The 17,819-nt window shown below is 40.6% G+C and overlaps 1 protein-coding gene and 1 pseudogene across 3 annotated transcripts in view; one reads left to right on the forward strand and one right to left on the reverse strand.

Annotated features, from left to right (window-relative positions):
• GRIA2 (glutamate ionotropic receptor AMPA type subunit 2) overlaps positions 1-17,819 on the reverse strand; it is a 96,916-nt gene that overhangs the window by 55,273 nt on the left and 23,824 nt on the right. The gene's annotated exons all lie outside the window — the stretch shown is intronic.
• On the forward strand, positions 2,304-4,359 carry LOC147415666 (uncharacterized; annotated as a pseudogene).

The raw sequence follows: 17,819 nt of genomic DNA on the forward strand, positions 1-17,819 counted from the left end.
AGGGGGCCTCAGTTTTCCACAGAGACAGCCAGAAAAATTTTCACAGCCTCAAGAGAGGGAAGAAAACAAAATTTAAATCCTGAGGCTGGAATGTCTGTAGAGGACAATTATGGCGGAGCAGGTACAAAGGATGTTTTTCCACCTTTTCTGGCAGAAATGTGGTCTTCAGTTATTGCTACGACCTGAACTGTTTGTTCAGAGATTATGCAACCAAATGGAACTTTCCACACCATGTTATTAGCAAAAGAGGCTTTGATCATTGTGCAAAATTAGAGTCAAAACCTGGGTTGCTGCAGTACGAAACAAGCTCAAAGACCAGAGGAGGGGCAGATTAATCTATTTCAACCAGTCAATCATTCGTCACAGCGAGGAAAGAAACTTCATGCCAATATGGGATATTTTAAGCAAGTACAAAAAAAGCCTTCAAGAAGTTAGTGGCTATCTGTTAGGAAAGTACATGATGATATGGCACAGCTTCTCTATATGCTAATGCTGCAATAATGAACGTGGTAAGTAAACATCATGTTCAGATTGAAACAACAGGTCAGAAAACAAGTCTGTTTCAATGACAGTTGCATTCAATTACATACTGCTTGGTTGTGTACTGTAAGCATCTGAAAATCTTTTTCATTGCTAGGACAATTACCATGACGCAAAAAAATCATTGCAAACACCACTGAAAGAATCATGTTAAAACAATTATGCTTTTAGAAATAAAGTAAGATTCCTGTAATAAAATTAAAATGCAATGCGAGCTTTCTCATAAATAAAATTGTCCATATTCCACACAATTGTTACACAGCTCTTTCCAGAACTGTTAGGATCCTAGTGCATCTCCATTACTGCCAGCTGCAGGAGATACAATGCTTCCTGAACCCTGAATCTGGTGACCTGGCAACGCTGTTGAATAACAGAAATATAACTTTATCTCGTCTCCAAAAAACTGTTGTCTCCAAAGTCAGGACTTTCTTCAGGAAGCTTCTCTCCCCTGCCTCACTTCTTTCTTTTCTCCCACCACTCCAAATAAAAACATGCTATTTCCATTTAATTACATAAAATTTATTTCCTTCAAATCTAAGAACTCACCTTGCAAATCTGCCTGTCTGACTTTCTGATTGTGTTTGTACCTTTCCCGACAATGACAACCTTGCAGGAACACAAAATTGTGAGTGTCTGACAAAGTATTGCCTCCCAGCTATATAAAAGCAGGTAATCAAATCTGAGAAGAGACTATTGGCTTTTCAGAGCCACGCTGCAAGCCAGGGAGAAGTCAGCTCTCTCAGGGCCAGGCTCCTAGTCTGTGCAATCAGCATAATTCTACTGAATTTAACAGAGCAAATATAATTTATCCCAACTAAAAATGTGGCTCTCCTTTTTCAGTATGACCATTTTCACAAACTTTTCAAACCAGAATTGTTATATATAACAGAATGTTCATGTTCGCGGTTTGGCTAGGATAGGGTTAATTGTCACAAGAAGCTGGGAGGGGGCACAGCTGGGACAGCCATGCTGAACTAGCCCAGGGGCTTCCACACCATACTGACCTCACGCCCATATATAAAGGGGGAGCAGCCAGGGGAGTGCACAGCCAGGGAAGGCAGTGGGCAGTCGTGTTGTGCGTCACTTGCTATACATATTATTTCAGCAGTATTATTGTTATTACTGTTGTTTCTTCTCTCCTTGTGTTGTTCTGTTGTCCTTATCTCAGCCCACGAGGTTCTACCTTTTTCTTCCAATTGCTCTCCCCAACCCAGCCACCCGGCCAAGGGGGAGCTGAGTGAGCTGCCAGTGCTGCCTTGTTCCCAGCTGGGCCTAAGCCATGACAGTCATTTTTGGTGCCCAACATGGGGCAAGACAGGTTGATATAACAGCAGATCTGACCAGAGTGTGTTAAAACACTTTCGCTATATGCATTTCTTACATTACTTAAATAATCGCTAGTCACCATGTTGGTTTGTTTGTTCACACAGCAGCATTAGGTAAATCCTGACATGCCCTGCACGTTCTCTGTGGTGGTGGTTATCACCACTGGGAGAGGGATCAGGACTACCATTTTGCTGTACCAAGTAATGTTGACTTATGACACAATTACATGACTGGCCACAAAGTTAAGCTGGTTTTTCTACGTGGCGTTGTTGTCATGCCCGTACCTCGGGCAACTTCTCTTGGAATTTGTTAGTAATTTGTTTTGCACCCAATCCATAGGGAAGACTGAGGGGATACTTTCTCCTGCTCTTTCAGCTCCCCTTTCTCCTTCAGGCTAATTACAACAGCTTTTAAGAACTTTGCATATCCAAGCCAGCATGCTCCTATTGCTATGTCTCCTGAATGTGTCCCAGGTCTTGTTTAGGGTTACACAAAAACTTTTTAAGAATACCACCCAGAGATCTGCTACGAGACTGGATAGTTTTGAGTTGCAGGGTGTGTGGGAGAGCATGGGTAAGTGCCTAGGACAGTGGTCACCTCCAACATTTTGGAATTTCACTCCTGAACAAGTGCAGAATCCTGAAAAACTAGTAAAACATTTGGAAAAAAGTATGCTGCAACCTGGCAATTTCAGAGAGACACAAATCACTGGAATGTGCTGGGGCCTGGCCCATGCCTACTGAGCCCTTTTCAACATTATTGAGTACTCTCAAGGGGAAGAGACGGTCTCTGGACCTAAAACCAGATCAACAGGTCTTGCAGCCATTCCAACCCTTGTGACAAGCACAGTGGCTACTCAAACCCCAGCAACAGGCACTGCGGATGAACCAGAGAACCAACCTATGCCAGTATCAGTCACCACTATACAGAAGAAGAAATGCACAAAAAAAATCAGATCACATAGTGAGGGATGGAGGTGAACTGGGGTCATCACAAGAACAGGTAGAAGAGGTGGAACCAGAGATGATCACCTGATTCCTATTCCTGAGTGAGATGAGATATACAAAAGGATTTCAGCTTCCATCCAGGTGAACACATTGTCACCTGGTTGCTCCGATGCCAGGATATTGGGACCAGTAGTTTGGAATTAGAGGATAGGGAAGCCAAGAAGCTGGAATCCCTGACTAGGGAAGGACACATTGACAAGGTGATAGGAAAACGGACACAAGCCCTCAGCCTCTGGAGGCAACTCCTGTCAGGCATGAAGGAAAGGTAACCTTTCAGAGAAGATGTTACATGTCACCCATGCAAGTGGACTACCATGGAGAGAGGTATCCAGTACCTGAGGGAATTAGCTGTGCTGGCGGTGACTTACAATGATCTGGATAACAGGCAGTCACCTCTAGATCCAGATGAAGTCCAATGCACACAACCCACACAGTGGAAACTTCCATGAAGTGCACCACTGTCGTATGCCAACTCATTGGCAGTAATGTCTTGGAAAGAAGGTGAGGGACAAACTGGATGAATTGGCTGGCCAACTCCAGCAATACAAAAGAAGTCTCTCTTCCTCCCTACAGGCCTGCATCTTGGCTCTGGAGGAACTGCTCCAGGAGTTCCAGCAATACAAAGAGTACGTGTCCCACGCCCCACCTGTACGGGCCCGTATCTCAGCTATTAGGAGTAGGCGCTCCTCTGCTCAAGTGAAGGAATATGGAATGTACACACCACAGGGTACCCTGTGGTTTTACCTACGTGACCACAGAGAGGAAGGAGGAAGTGGGATGGAAAACCCACTTCAATCCTAGATGCACAGGTACATGACTTGCGAGGTAAAATAAACACAAAAGGGGATCCTTCCAAGAAAAATGCTGCTCCAGTTTCCAGTGGGAAATTCCCCAGGCAGTAGAAGGGCTGATATTACTTCTCATCCTCTTGAAGGGGCTTCTAAGTCATTTTCACAAGAAGTGACTGATTCTGATCAGGATTAGAGGGCCCTGCCTCCAGCCAGGGGGGAGGAAAGGGACAACTGGGTTTATTGGACTGTGTGGATTCAATGGCCTGATACATCAGAGCCACAGGAGCATAAGGCTCTAGTAGACACTGGTGCATGATATACCCCAATGCCATCAAATTGTAAAAGGGGCAGAACTCATCCATATTTCTGGAGTAGCAGGTGTATCCCAACAGCTAACTGTACTGGAAGCTGAAGTGAATCTAACGGGGAATGAGTGGCATAAACACCTCATTGAGACTGGCCCGTGCATCCTTGGCATAGACCACCTTAGAAGAGGGTACTTCAAGGACCCAAGGGGGTACTGGTGGGCCTTTGGTATAGCTGCCTTGGAGACGGAGGAAATCGAGCAGCTGTCCACCTCGCCCGGTCTCTCAGAGGACCCTTCTGTGGTGGGGTTGCTGAGGGTTGAAGAACAACAGATGCCAGTTGCTACCACTACAGTACCTCAGTGGCAATATCGCACCAAGACTCCCTGATTCCTATTCCATACCCAAAACTTGCTCACCCTTTAACAGCTCCATATGGCCAGTGCAAAAATCTAACAGAGTGGAGAGTAACAGTAGACTATTGTGGCCTGAATGAAGTCACACCATTGCTGAGTGCTGCCATGTCGGACATGCTAGAATTTCAATATGAACCAGTCAAAGGTAGCCAACCGGTACACCACAACTGTTACTGCTAATCCATTTTTTTCCAATCCCTTTGGCAGCAGAGTGCAGGCCACAGTTTGCTTTCACTTGGAGGGGTGTCCAGAACATCTGGAATCAACTGCCCCAGGGGTGGAAACACAGTCACACCATTTGCCATGGACTGATACAGATTACATTGGAACAGGGTGAAGCTCCAGAACGCCACAGAAGATCCAGTTTTAGGAATAAAATGGCAAGATGGACATCGCCATATCCCAATGGATGTGATCAACAACATAGCAGCTATGTCCCCACCAACTAGTAAAAAGGAAACACAAGCTTTGGAGGGTGCATATCCAGATTACAGTCTGATTGTAAGCCTCTCTATCAAGTGACCCCGAAGAAGAACAATTTCAGATAGGGCCTTCGAACAAATGAAATGGGGGATTGTTCATGCAGTAGTCCTTCAGCTGGCTCAGGCAGAACAAGATGTTAAAAATGTGCTCTACACCAAGGCCGGGGAGAATGACCCTACCTGGAGTCTCTGGCAGAAAGCACCACAGGAGACTCAAGACCAACCCCTAGGGTTCTGGAGCCGGGGATAGGGAGGATCTGAGGCCCGCTGTACTCAAATTGAAAAAAAGAGATATTAGCATATGAAGGAGTTTGAGCTGCCTTGGAAGTGGCCGGTAGTGAAGCACAGCTGTTCTTAGCACCCCGACTGCCAGTGCTGGGCTGGATGTTCAAAGGGAGAGTCTCCTGAACACACTGTGCAACTGATGCCACACGGAGTAAGTGGTCCGCACTGATAACACAATGGGTTCGAATAGGGAGCCCTAGCCACCCAGGAATTTTGGAAGTAGTCACAAACTGGCCAGAAGGTAAAGATTTCAGAACGTCGCTGGAGGAGGTGACACGTGCTGAAGAGGTCCCACCATATAATGAACTACCAGATGATGAGAAGTGAGATGCCCTGTTTACTGATAGGTCCTGTCACATCGTGGGAAAACACTGAAGGTGGAGGGCTGCTGTGTGGAGTCCCACATGATGAGTCACCAAAGCTGCTGAAGGAAAAGGTAAATCGAGTCAGTTTGAAAAGGTAAAAAACATCCAATTGGCTTTAGATATTGCTAAAGGTGAGAAAGGTAACCAGTACTTTATCTCTGTACTGACTCGGGGATGGTGGAAATGCCCTGTGGGGGTGGTTACAGCAGTGGAAGCAGAGCAACTGGCAGCACAGAGGCAAATCCATCTGGGCTGCTGAATTATATAGCACCATACTGCTGCTTGGGTAGAGAATCTGGTTGTGAAAGTACATCACGTGGATGCTCATGTACCCAAGAGGTGGGCCACTGAAGAAGATCAAAAAAAGCAGCAGGTAGATCAGGCTGCTAAGATTGAAGTGTCTCAGGTGGATTTGGACTGGCAACATAAGGGTGAATTATTTACAGCTCAGTGGGCCCATGACACCTCAGGCCCTCAGGGAAAGGATGCGACATATAGATGGGCTCAGGATCAAGGGGTGAACTTGACCATGGACACTATTGCACAGGTTATCCATGAATGTGAAACATGCTGCAATAAAGCAAGCCAAGCACTTGAAGCATCTGTGGCGTGGAACATAATGGCCGAAATATAAATACGGGGAGGCCTGGCAGATTGATTGTACCACACTCCCACAAACCCACCAAAACAAGTGTTATGTCCATACAATGGTGGAAGCAACCACTGGATGGTTGGAAACATATCCTGTGCCACTACCCAGAACACTATCCTGGACCTTGAAAAGCAAGTCTTATGGCAACACAGCACAGAAGGAATTGAGTCAGACAACAGGACTCATTTCCAAAACCATCTCATAGACACCTGGGCCAAAGAGCATGGCATTGAGTGGGTATATCACATCCCCTGTCGTGCACCAGCCTCCGGGAAGATCAAATGATACAATGAACTGCCAAAAACTATATTAAGACCAATGGGCGTGGGACCTTCAAACACTGGAATACACATTTAGCAAATGCTACCTGCTTAGTTAACACTAGAGGATCTATCAATTGAGCTAGCCCTGCCCAATCAAACCTCCTGTGTACCAGAGAAGGTGATAAAGTCCCCACAGAGCACAGGAAGAATGTGTTAGGGAAGACAGTCTGCGTTAGTCCTGCCACAGGCAAAGGCACACCCATCCATGGGACTGCTTTTGCTCAAGGACCTGGGTGCGCTTGGTGGGTGATGCAGAAGGATAGGGAAGTTCAGTGTGTATCTCAAGGGGATTTAATTTTGGGTGAGAACAGCCAGTTAATTAAATCATATGATGTTAATTGCTAAATAACCCTGGCACTGTATGTTATCACTACCACAGCTCCTGTGTGTCATATCAATGGCATTACAGTAAGAACCACTCAACTCACTGAAGGATGGGCTTTGATGAAACTGAGCAAGGGGCAGCAGTGATGGAACTTGAACTGGCTTCAGTAACTGCACCCAGCAACTTCCTGAAGATCAACATGTTCAACCTGCAGACTGTGAGCACAGGCTGTGCCAAATACACCAACCACAAGCTCAGATGCAGCATGCAACAATCTGACACCACCTCTCCTGCCCTGAAAGACTGTTACAACCCATGGAGCCCCAAGGTCATGGATTAAATGAACTCAACAGACACATTAGCGACACAGCCCATAGACTAATGGAATTCTATCTGTGTATATATGTATATATATCAAGGAAAGCAAAGTAGTGGTAAATAACCGGAAAACACAGGATCTTGGTATGACGTAGATGGTATAGAATAAGGGACGGATAATGTCCTGAGTTTGGCTAGGACAGAGTTAATTTTCACAAGAAGCTGGGAGAGGGCACAGCCAGGACAGCAAAATGGAACCAGCCCAGGGGATATTTGATCACATACTGATGTCATGCTCAGCACATAAGGGGTAGAGGAGCAAGGCGTCAGCGTGCAGGTGGTGAGCGGTTGCATTGTGCGTCACCTGCTTTATCTATTATTTCATTAGTATTACTTTTATTTCTTCTCTCCTTGTGTTGTTCTGTTAAACTGTCCTTATCTCAACCCATGAGGTTTTATCTTTTTTTTTTTTCCCCTACTCTCCTCCTCAGAGTGGCTTCGTGATGCTTAGTTGTCAGCTGGGCCTAAACCATGACAGCTCAAGTCTTCTTCCCCTTAATCAGCATTGCTGGAAGCATTCTTTTCTGTATTTCATCTTCCAGTTCCCAAGAAATGTCATTGTATAAAACTGTATATTGGAAGTATATATATAACTGTATATAATATTATATTTATTATATAACTGTAAAACTTGTAAAAGGATTTGGAAAGAGATAAAATTAACTTTGTAGGTACAACTACTTTCTGTTAAAATGCTGGCAGACTGGGATTCAATTTATGTAACTTGTTTTTCTTTTCTTGATCTACAACAGCCACCAATCACATTTGAACAGATTGTCTAACACTGTGTGAGAACACCTTACATTCTAAACTGAAGCACAGTGCCAGCACCAAGCTCCTCTGTTAGAAGGACAGGGATAGCTATGAGAAAAGACTCTGAGGGCGACTCTTAAAAATACTAAAAAAAATTCGAATAAATCTTAATGAAACTGTTGTAAGGAATAAAGAGGATCTCCTGAGACAGGGAAGGTATAGCAGAAAATATGTAAGTGATCTGTTACTCTCGGAAGACTTCATACTACGTTTTTAAAGGAACAAACTTATTTTCCAACTGGTCATTTGTGACCTGCCATACACACTATTCTGAGAAAGTCAGATGTTTAGTCCTAGACATTTATTGCTTACATGTATCTCTCCTGAAATTATGCAACTGGGAATCTACTTCATTCACCCAACACGGCCCAGACTACTCCTCATCACTTCAGCACAGCTAGCACTGCAGCATGCAGCTGTACTGCAACAACCTGTCATACCTAGCCTCAGGTCTCAGTCCCTCCAGACAGCTGAAGCTGATTTTAAAATAAATCTTCTAATTAAAAATTTTGGCATAAAAGTACCTCTGCAGAGAGATTCCTCTCACACAAACTAACAATTAAATGTAACAACAACCAAATCAAGAGGCCTCAATTTCCTACACTGTCTTGGGTCTAACAGCTTCTGCCCCTCATAGGAAAAGCAATGGGCCTCTACCACCTGTAACAACTTCCACTCAGCATCGTGCCAACCTAAACCACTGACCACAGCCAAGGGTGGCTTATGCTTATATGTGATTTTTTTTATGGCTTTTTAGACTGCACTTCCAGACACAGTTAATTTTCTGTAACATTTTACAGATTTATAGCATTCATTGGGATAATCAGCTATTAACCTAATTGCTGGGCTTTATTTGTATTTACAGATGGTCTAATACTCATATCATACCTTCCTATCTGCATGCCCTATTTTTTCAATGACTAAAGAAATAACAAACATTTATTTGTGAAGTATTGAAATACCATTAAATAAACATTATTAGTAATACAAATCAGAAAAGCAGTAAAATCTCTTAATTAGGAAACTCTAGTGAATACTATTGTTCTGATTACATGACTTTAAGAGAAGTTACTCAAAAATAACAGCATGGAGAGCTTTAAAATGATAAAGTAAAATGAGCACTCATAGCAAGTACAGGAAGAAAATTTATATTCTTTTTCTCTCCTTTGTTAGCTCCTTTAATCTTTGACAACTTGATGAATTTCAAAATGCATTAAAAGTTTCTAACTTTTTAGCTCCTATTTAGGAAAATTCAGTTTAGCACTGGTGGAATAAATTCTTGTTAACCAAAACTTACAAAGATGTGATAAAGCATATCAATACCAGCTACTTTAACAAAGCAAGGATACATTCTTCAAAGTGGAAAATATCACCCTATATGCTCCACTGTGACTGAAATTACAGTTCCAGATTTTTTTCCTCCTGTGTTCAGAGCAGGTCTAACTAGCTTAGGTGAAGTTTTACACTGTTTTGCCTGTATTACCTGAGCTAATTTGAGCACGTATAGTGTACTGCATGCTATGTGTAGATATGCACATACCACATCAAACCAAAAATCATTTATAGAGGAATCCTGTCCAACATCTAAAAAGTGTGAAAACATGTTCCACTTTGCATTGTAACAGTGTCTGAGGGTCACAGTTTCCAAGCCTCCTGTTATACTACGTATGGTCTCTCACTGTATAAAAGTTTTGCAGAGGCTTACAGGACTACTAGATGGGGCCTTACAAAAACATGCCATCCGCCCACTCTAACTGCTGCTTCTGTGGTGAGCCCAAGCCATCACAAAAACAAAAAAAGGAAAGCCATTGTATGGCCTTATGGTTTCAAACCATACCTCTTCCTTTAGCTGAACAAAGTGGATCTCAATGTCAGGAAACTGTCTGCTGTGCACAAAAGATCAGTAACTCATTTTTGGAAAATGAGCTTTTTCAACATAAGGATTTGTTTCTATGCTTTAAAATTTTATCATAATTTAACTGAGATAAACAATAATTAAAATATTTACCAACACTATTTAGTAAATACTATTCAGTAAATTTGCTTCAGTAAAGCAAGTAAAAACTTGGCAATTTCCCCTGCAAATAGTCACCTGAAATTGACCCTGTTTATTAAGAGCCTCTAAGCACAGGTTTAGTCAAAACAATGGTCTCTTCCAGGCACATTTACGTCACAGAAATTAAAATCCACTTCTCCTTTGTATCAAATATCAGAAAAGAGTTTTTAGTATAGTGTCCTTCCAGAAAACTGCAGGTTCAGGGAGATGCACCAAGTTAAAGCAGCTGATTATAAGCCCCCTAGAAATAGATTATTGCCATTAGAAAAAAAAAAAAATTACCTCCTGCCGTGCACATCAGAAGCCCACACTAAGGATCTAGTCTGAATGCCCCAGCCATTTGGAGACCTATTCATAGCATATACTGTGCTCTGGTCATTCATACTGTACCTTTAACTGTATGTATGTTAACATACACTGCCCTAGGAGCACTTCTGTAGAATCGAAAGTTGGTATTGAAGACTGCATATATGGGTTTCAGGGGTTTTAGTTTGGGCTAACTTTAGGTCTTCTCCTGGACTACATGGCCACTAGCAGTTTGAATGCATTGGTGGAACTCCAGAAACACACCCTCCAGTTGAGTTTAATTCAAAAAGAATGTGTTCCTTGTGCTCCTAAACCACTCCATAATGAGAACCAAGCAGCAGATTCAGGGATGACTAGGAAGTTTCCTTCAAAAAAACAAACTTACTTAATCCAAACTGAATCACTCAGATGAAGGCACACATGTATTTTCAGCAGGTATAAAAAAATACATTTCCATTTGGGTGGAAGTAAAATTTTATATGATGGCATACCACTACAGCTAGTTATGTTTGGCTGCACAAACTTACTGTCAATTGAGTATTTTAGGTTCTTTCACTGACAACATTCTGAAAAGGAGTTTACCCCAAGAACAGAAGTATTAAGCTTCAAGTCTTCTTTAACTCCCTGTTCTTAACAGGTGGTTAATTATTCACACTGATAATGTGAACAGGTTACAGCAGCTACCACAAAATAAACCAACCAAAAGATACTGTTTACCCATGTTGACATCTTGCACAATCCTACTACCATTAATGTCTGGTTTGGCATTTTGTTTGAAGTCCTAATTGATTGAAATATTACCTCTCTTCTCTCCTATCGTTTTTAAAAACTCATGACTTTCAAACAAGTGTCATGATTCGGGTGTCTGTTTCATGAAGTGAACACCAGGCACTGGCAAAATACAGTACATCATGCTGTAGATCTTGTAAATATAGCAAATCAGTCTACAAGTGGCTATCTAAAATTTTCTAGCACAAGCCATCTGGAGTGGTTGCTGTGCATTGCAGAGAGACTAGTCCAGTCTGGAATAATTAGACTTTGCAGCTACAAAACACAACTGAGCTCCTACAGTTTAAAAAATTACTGCCTCAGCTCTACTAACATCCTCTTACTTTTGGCAAATCAAACTGGTTTTATGACTGAAAATATTTCTTGCCTCCTCATAGAAATATCATGATAAATTCTGAATAACAGAAGCATTATTCTTTCATTGATGAAGACCACAAATTTCATAGCTAAGAAATAACAGATTGATCAACTGCTGAAGTTAAACAGCTAAGACTTTTTGCTCTATCCTAACACTGAAGGGACGAACACGCTTTCCTAGTGTTTCCCCTACTTGAAATTCAGTAGCTATTTCAAATTTTGGATAATATGGGTTGGGGAGGGGGGCAGGGTGTATGCTTGTTTGTTTGGGTATTTTTCCATAGTTAGATCAGGAAACATTTAGAGTATTCCAAATTATGATTATGAAAAAGTATTATTTATTTCTGTAAGCTGCACTTACTATATTTAACTGAAACGCTACCTATATCATGACAACTTTGTTCAGGCTAATATAATATCTCACCCTGTTTGCCTGGAGTAATCATTTTTTGCAGATACAACGTTCTAACACATACAGCATCAGGCTTTTAAAATAGCTTCTATAAATATACTTGATCAGCAAGCAACGCAACAAAATACAGCATTTTGTAGCATATGGCACACAAAGCAGTGAAGTGAAGGGCATGCCTACATCTCAGCTGTGGCATGCCACCTAGTTTGTTCCATAACACTTCAATTTAACCATATGGCTCATCCTAGGTGGCAAGCCACCACTAAAGCACAGGTGTGTGTACTCTTTCACCTGGTTTCATGACCCATGCGACAAAGCTGAAATCAGCTCTTCTAATCACAGATTCAATGCCAGTTCCATTATATAAATTTACTTCAGGTTTACTACAAGAAACAAACAGAAATTCTGCATAACACCTGCGTATGATAGAACATTTAATTACACTGAGTACTGTTTAAAAACATTTCCCTTTGGAGAACAAGGCCCTATCTAAAGCTCATTGACAGTGATATAGATCACAGAACAAGGATGATGCATTTAAAAGGACAAATTTACAGCGTCTGACCAAGAGCGAATGGGTTCTCCAACTTCCTCTGAAACAAAGTTGTCAGTATGGAACAAAATCTCATTTATTCTGACTCATTTGTCAGTGAGGCAAACCCGAAAATTTCAGCTCACAGGTTTTCCTCAGTCTTGGCTCTTCCAAGGTTCTTATTTCAGAACTGCTCTGCCTGTGAACTAGATCCTCACCATTAATGTAGTCTTTCTCTTCCCTGCTTTCTACCTGGCTAGAAGGTATCTGTTTCAAGAAGCCCTCTGAGCTTACTAGGCTTCATCCCCTAAAGGACCACAAATCAACAGAAAAGTGTCTGTATTTCAGAGAAACACTGACCATTTGTTACTGTAACACAGCTACCCTCTAATGCTTCATAAATCTGAAAAGGCTTGAACACATACTGACATTTTTGCTCCTCTCTGTATTAAGGTACACTAAAAATGTTCTATCTGAATCTATTACACAAACCAGTATTGGGATTTTGTTTTCTTCCCCTAGCTCTTTCACCTTTCCATCAGGCATCCTTTTTTGGAGATACTGTGAAAGGCCTTGCCCTGAAAACTAGAAGTGCCTCAGTTCATCCTGTATGAAACACAGATAAAGCCAACTTGAGAGCTGTCCTGAGCAGACCTGGCACGTCAGCACCTGAAATTACCATTGGAAATATTTGCAAGAACCACCATTTTATTATGCAAATATGTAAAATACAGTAACAGCTTAATCTTATTCTCATTGGAGTCACTGGAGTTTTGCTATTTACTGAAACAGGAAGCAGATCAAACACACGAAGCTTAATAATCCAAGCTCACTCACCATTGTGCAAATAGCACTTGATTAATTCAAGGTACCATTGCAAGATACAGAATGGCTCTGTGCAAGAAAAAGTGAAGCTTCACTTTTCACAGAGATACAAAACTTTTTTACCACAGAAACCCTGGGAGCCTCAGTGCCAGTGCTCATCAAAGAGCTACAGGATGGGGCTCTGTGCCCCACACACCCTCAGCTGCCAGGGCTTGAGCCCCCACATAACACACCACCATGCAGACACCCAAATAAACCCCACTGAAAATGTCGTTCTCCAGTCAGCTCACTGAAACCAACAATTTTATACAGCTAGGAGTTTACAGCGTCAGGCAGAGCAATTCCATGCATAGATATATTTGTTTCTAATGAATCCAGAACAAAGTTGCATTTTTACAGTCTTTAGCTTTAGTAAGGTACTTTATGTAACAGTGAGAATAAATTTGTTTAGACAATGATAAATAACAGAGGAGATAATGTACATTTTGCTGCTATCTTCTGTCAAATAAATGCTAGTCAAATGTCTCATCAACCCTTACTATGGAGACAGACTGCCAGAATGGTAGAGAAATTTCGAACCTTTGTAAGACACTTTAACCATATGTCTTGATCAATTTATATGCAGATCCATTCCTTCAGCAGAACTTTTTTGCACCAACTGTTAGATGATATTGTTGAACTGAATCCAGTACAACAGGAGTGAATATAGGAACTGTTCCCTTTTAATTTGAATGGTGATTAAAAACACAAATCAAGTAAAAGTATTTTTTATAGCAGCCTGCAGGTTTTATATGTACCTGGCAAATCATAAAAAGACACATATTTACAGGTTTAAAAAAAAAATCAAAAGAATTAAGACAAAAAAAACAGTGAGGTAAACTGATTGTAAATGTAAATATAAGTCATACAGTACCTTGAAAACTGAAGTGAAAAAGAACAAGTGGAAGAAAACCAAAAGCTGCTGGCAGTCAAAAATAAGGCACAACCTCTTCTCCTCTGCTTAATACAGTATCCTGAAGTCACTACATTACAGTATCTTTAAGAGTCATGAAAGTAGGCAACCGTACCAAGAACAATTGTGGACAATTATGCTATCATAACATAAAAATCAGGTTTATTTTTGTGACTATGAAATCTGCATGCAATGCAGAAGGTATATGCATGCTTCGTATATTCAAAAGACAATTTAAAAATATTTTCAAAGTAAAGGGACTACTTTTTATTTGTTTCTAATTATTTAGGTAAATATCGAATACATTAAAATACTGCAGACATCATTCATTAGATCATCATTTCAAAGGAGGTATGCTTTTTTTGTGCTTATAAATGTAAAAAACTTTATATGGGTTTTGTTACTAGTTTAAAAAGCTAGAATGTGCTGTAAAATACGCTAGTTAGGGACTTAACCTAAAAATAAATTAATTATTTGCCATAAGTAGGCCAAATTACATGAGCTTTCAGACAAAAATTGTATTGTATTCCACATGACAATGCCAAAATAGATTAGTAACTCTTAGTGTAAAAAGTTCAGAACAATATGGAGCAGGGATACCACACAAAAGGTTAAGCAATGTTGATGGCAAAAGATTTAACCTACTTCACACAAATACGGGTGTGTGAATGACTTCTTGTTTATGTAAATGTAACTACACACAGTTTTCTTGACAAATTCAGATGACAGCCAGGAAAGTCAAATTCTGAGCAAGCGTGCTTTAGGCAAAGGATATCTGAAACATTATTTATCTTTTAGGGAAAAATGCAACTTGGCCTATGTTTATCACACATACTCCATTAAAAAGCCTACTCTCTCAGATTCCTTTCGGAAGATACCAACTCAAGCTGTGAAACTGCATTAAAATGACAATTTAAGGAATTATCATCTCAAAGAATGATATAATAGTTCATTTTATTTTACTTTCAACTTCTTTGTTTACCCTTTTTATTTCTTTCAGTCCATTCTATATTACCATGGCAGTGCTGCAGTAAGTGTTGAGTTCTAAGCTGTCCATATGGACAACTTTTTGATTGGATTCAAAAAACTTCCCACCAGTTTTATACAAAAATCACAGGCAGTAGAGATGACTAAAACTGCAAAAATCTTCTCGTCTAGGCCACTCTCCTCTCAGGACAGGACGACGTCTTTGACCCACTGGCGACTCCACTGGACACTTTCACCAATCATGAAGGAGTCTCACATCCACTATGGGATCTAAGCAATGAAAGATGTAACAATAAATTTCAAGTACATTAAAATTATCTCTAGGTACGAACATACAGAAACGAAGGGGGTTTAGTTCACCAGAGCATGCTCTTGTTGGGAGGTTTTAAAATGTGCACTATGACTTTAGCTAAGCCATTCTAATTTCTGTTGGGTATGTCTGCATAGACAATCTCAGTTTCAAGCACTGCAAAAGCAAAGTCTTTTAACCTACATGTTATCATCAATGGATGCTAAGCTGCAGTTACTGCACAGTATCAGAAACACCTTTTACATGTTTAAGCCCTCAGTAACATTTCATAGAGAGGTATTTGGAAAACAAACAAACAAAAAAATCCCCTTTCCAGTACCTTAAAATAATGGTTATCTTTAAAAGAAAAAGAAATTACCTAAGAACTTTTATTTATAGAGTAATTACCAGCACAAATTGTCCCAGAATTAATGACACTTTTTTGATTGACAGAGTAACTCTCCTGTGGACAATTTTATTCTGGAATACTCCTTAAGAAATAAAGTCTTCACTACAAGTAAAAAAAAAAAAAAAAAAAAAAAAAAAATTAGCTGAAATATTAGAATTGCTTTCAAAGGCTGTAATAAAGGCTAAACAGTCATAACATTCATTAGTGGACTAAAAGTTAAATCAATACAGCATAGCATAGATCAAAGAAGACTTGTGCCCTAATGTTCTCACAGCAGACTGTACAAACTTCTATGTTTTTTATTTTTTTAGTACCATTAGTTGTACCTTACACTTGCATCACTGAACAGTATGAGGATGTTTATGACAAGACTGACCGAGCTAATACAACTTTCTGTAATTAAAGAAGCAGCAAGAAAAGAAAGGCAAAACCTTTCTTGAAGTTCGGAATTAGATTTTTTTTTTTTTTTTGGATCTGCAAATCAATTGCAAATGGAAAGAGAGAGGGAGATAAACCAAGAAAGAAAGAAAGACAGAAAAAAAGTAATTTCTGTGAAAGGCAAAGGCAAGAAAGAACAACTGCAAAATCATCACTGGAAAAGTTGTAATTTATCCAGTTAAACGACTTCATTGCATGTTCCTTGCTGTTTTCTCATGCCAAAGAGCTTAACTGCTGAAGGCATCCGTTTTCTTTTTCTGCACCATAGCTAGAAAGAATGCTGTGTCATTGCTGACAAGCTGCTATTCTCAGAGGTGTTCTTCAACTGAAAGTCCCACATACATTGCTTTCCTGCCTCACTTTAAATGGCAGGACTTCAGCACCAGAAGTTGTCCAGCCCTCCAATTCTTTGCCCCTTGAATGGTTAAGCTCCTTGGCAACTGGCATTTGTAATTATCTGAAACTCTGCACAACTTGTACTGTTTGATAATGACAGCAAGCACAAGGAAGTAGCGTCTTTGCTTCACAATACAGGAAAAGACTAGTCTGCGTCACGATGCCAGCATCATCTAGATGAGTCACACCAGCAGATTAAGTAGGGCACCCACATCAGAGAGTGGGGCAATCTGAGTACAAGAGCAGTAACATGGTTTTTTAGATTTTTAAGCAGCAATAAAACCAACAGCGGGATCGACACCTTAGTAATCATTAAAATTAACAGAAGTCCTTCTAGGGGTGACTCCTGCAACAGAAGAAATAAAAGAAACATTTCCCTTTGTGTTCAAAGGCCTGGAATACCTATCATTGGAAAATCAATTCTGTTTACAAATGTAATGACAGTAATGAACCACCACTACTGTAATTAACCATATAATCTTTAGTGGAGAGCCATCTTCTATGCATGGCACATTTCAGTCTCATTTTATAAAAATGAAGGCATTGTTGAGTGGTTTCAGTAGGGAAGAAAATAAAAAAAATCGTATGTGTACTGTAAATAGGATTAAGATCCAAAAGGGCAAGTATTTCAGGAAAGCTTATCTACCTGTGATCAGATCCCTTGTAACAAGTTCACATAAGGTACTAAATGGTCAATCCAAATACGGGCAGGTCAGTCAGAGAAAAGCAATTTTTTTTAATGGTCCTTGGGGAAGAGAGGGCTTGCAGTGAATGTGGTGCTTTCTGGTGTATTGCCTACACTAAAAAAAAAAGTATTAAATACATAAAAGGACCTACGGTAGATGAAGTCATTGTGAATGACAGTCTAGTGCATGACAGTCTCAGAAAGGAACCTATCAAAGCCCTTTAAATCCCAACTCAAAAGCTGTGAGCTGGCAGTGTATGCCAGCTTTTACCAAATTACAGCAAAATGTAGATCACTTTGGGGTTGGGTTTTGGGGGCTGGAAACGCCCCCGAGCAGACTGAGGGAACACTCCTGCAGCTAACGAGGAAGCTAACAAC

This window comes from Leptosomus discolor, chromosome 4, assembly GCF_034619465.1.
Source record: "Leptosomus discolor isolate bLepDis1 chromosome 4, bLepDis1.hap2, whole genome shotgun sequence".
In the NCBI taxonomy this organism is placed as follows: domain Eukaryota; kingdom Metazoa; phylum Chordata; class Aves; order Leptosomiformes; family Leptosomidae; genus Leptosomus; species Leptosomus discolor.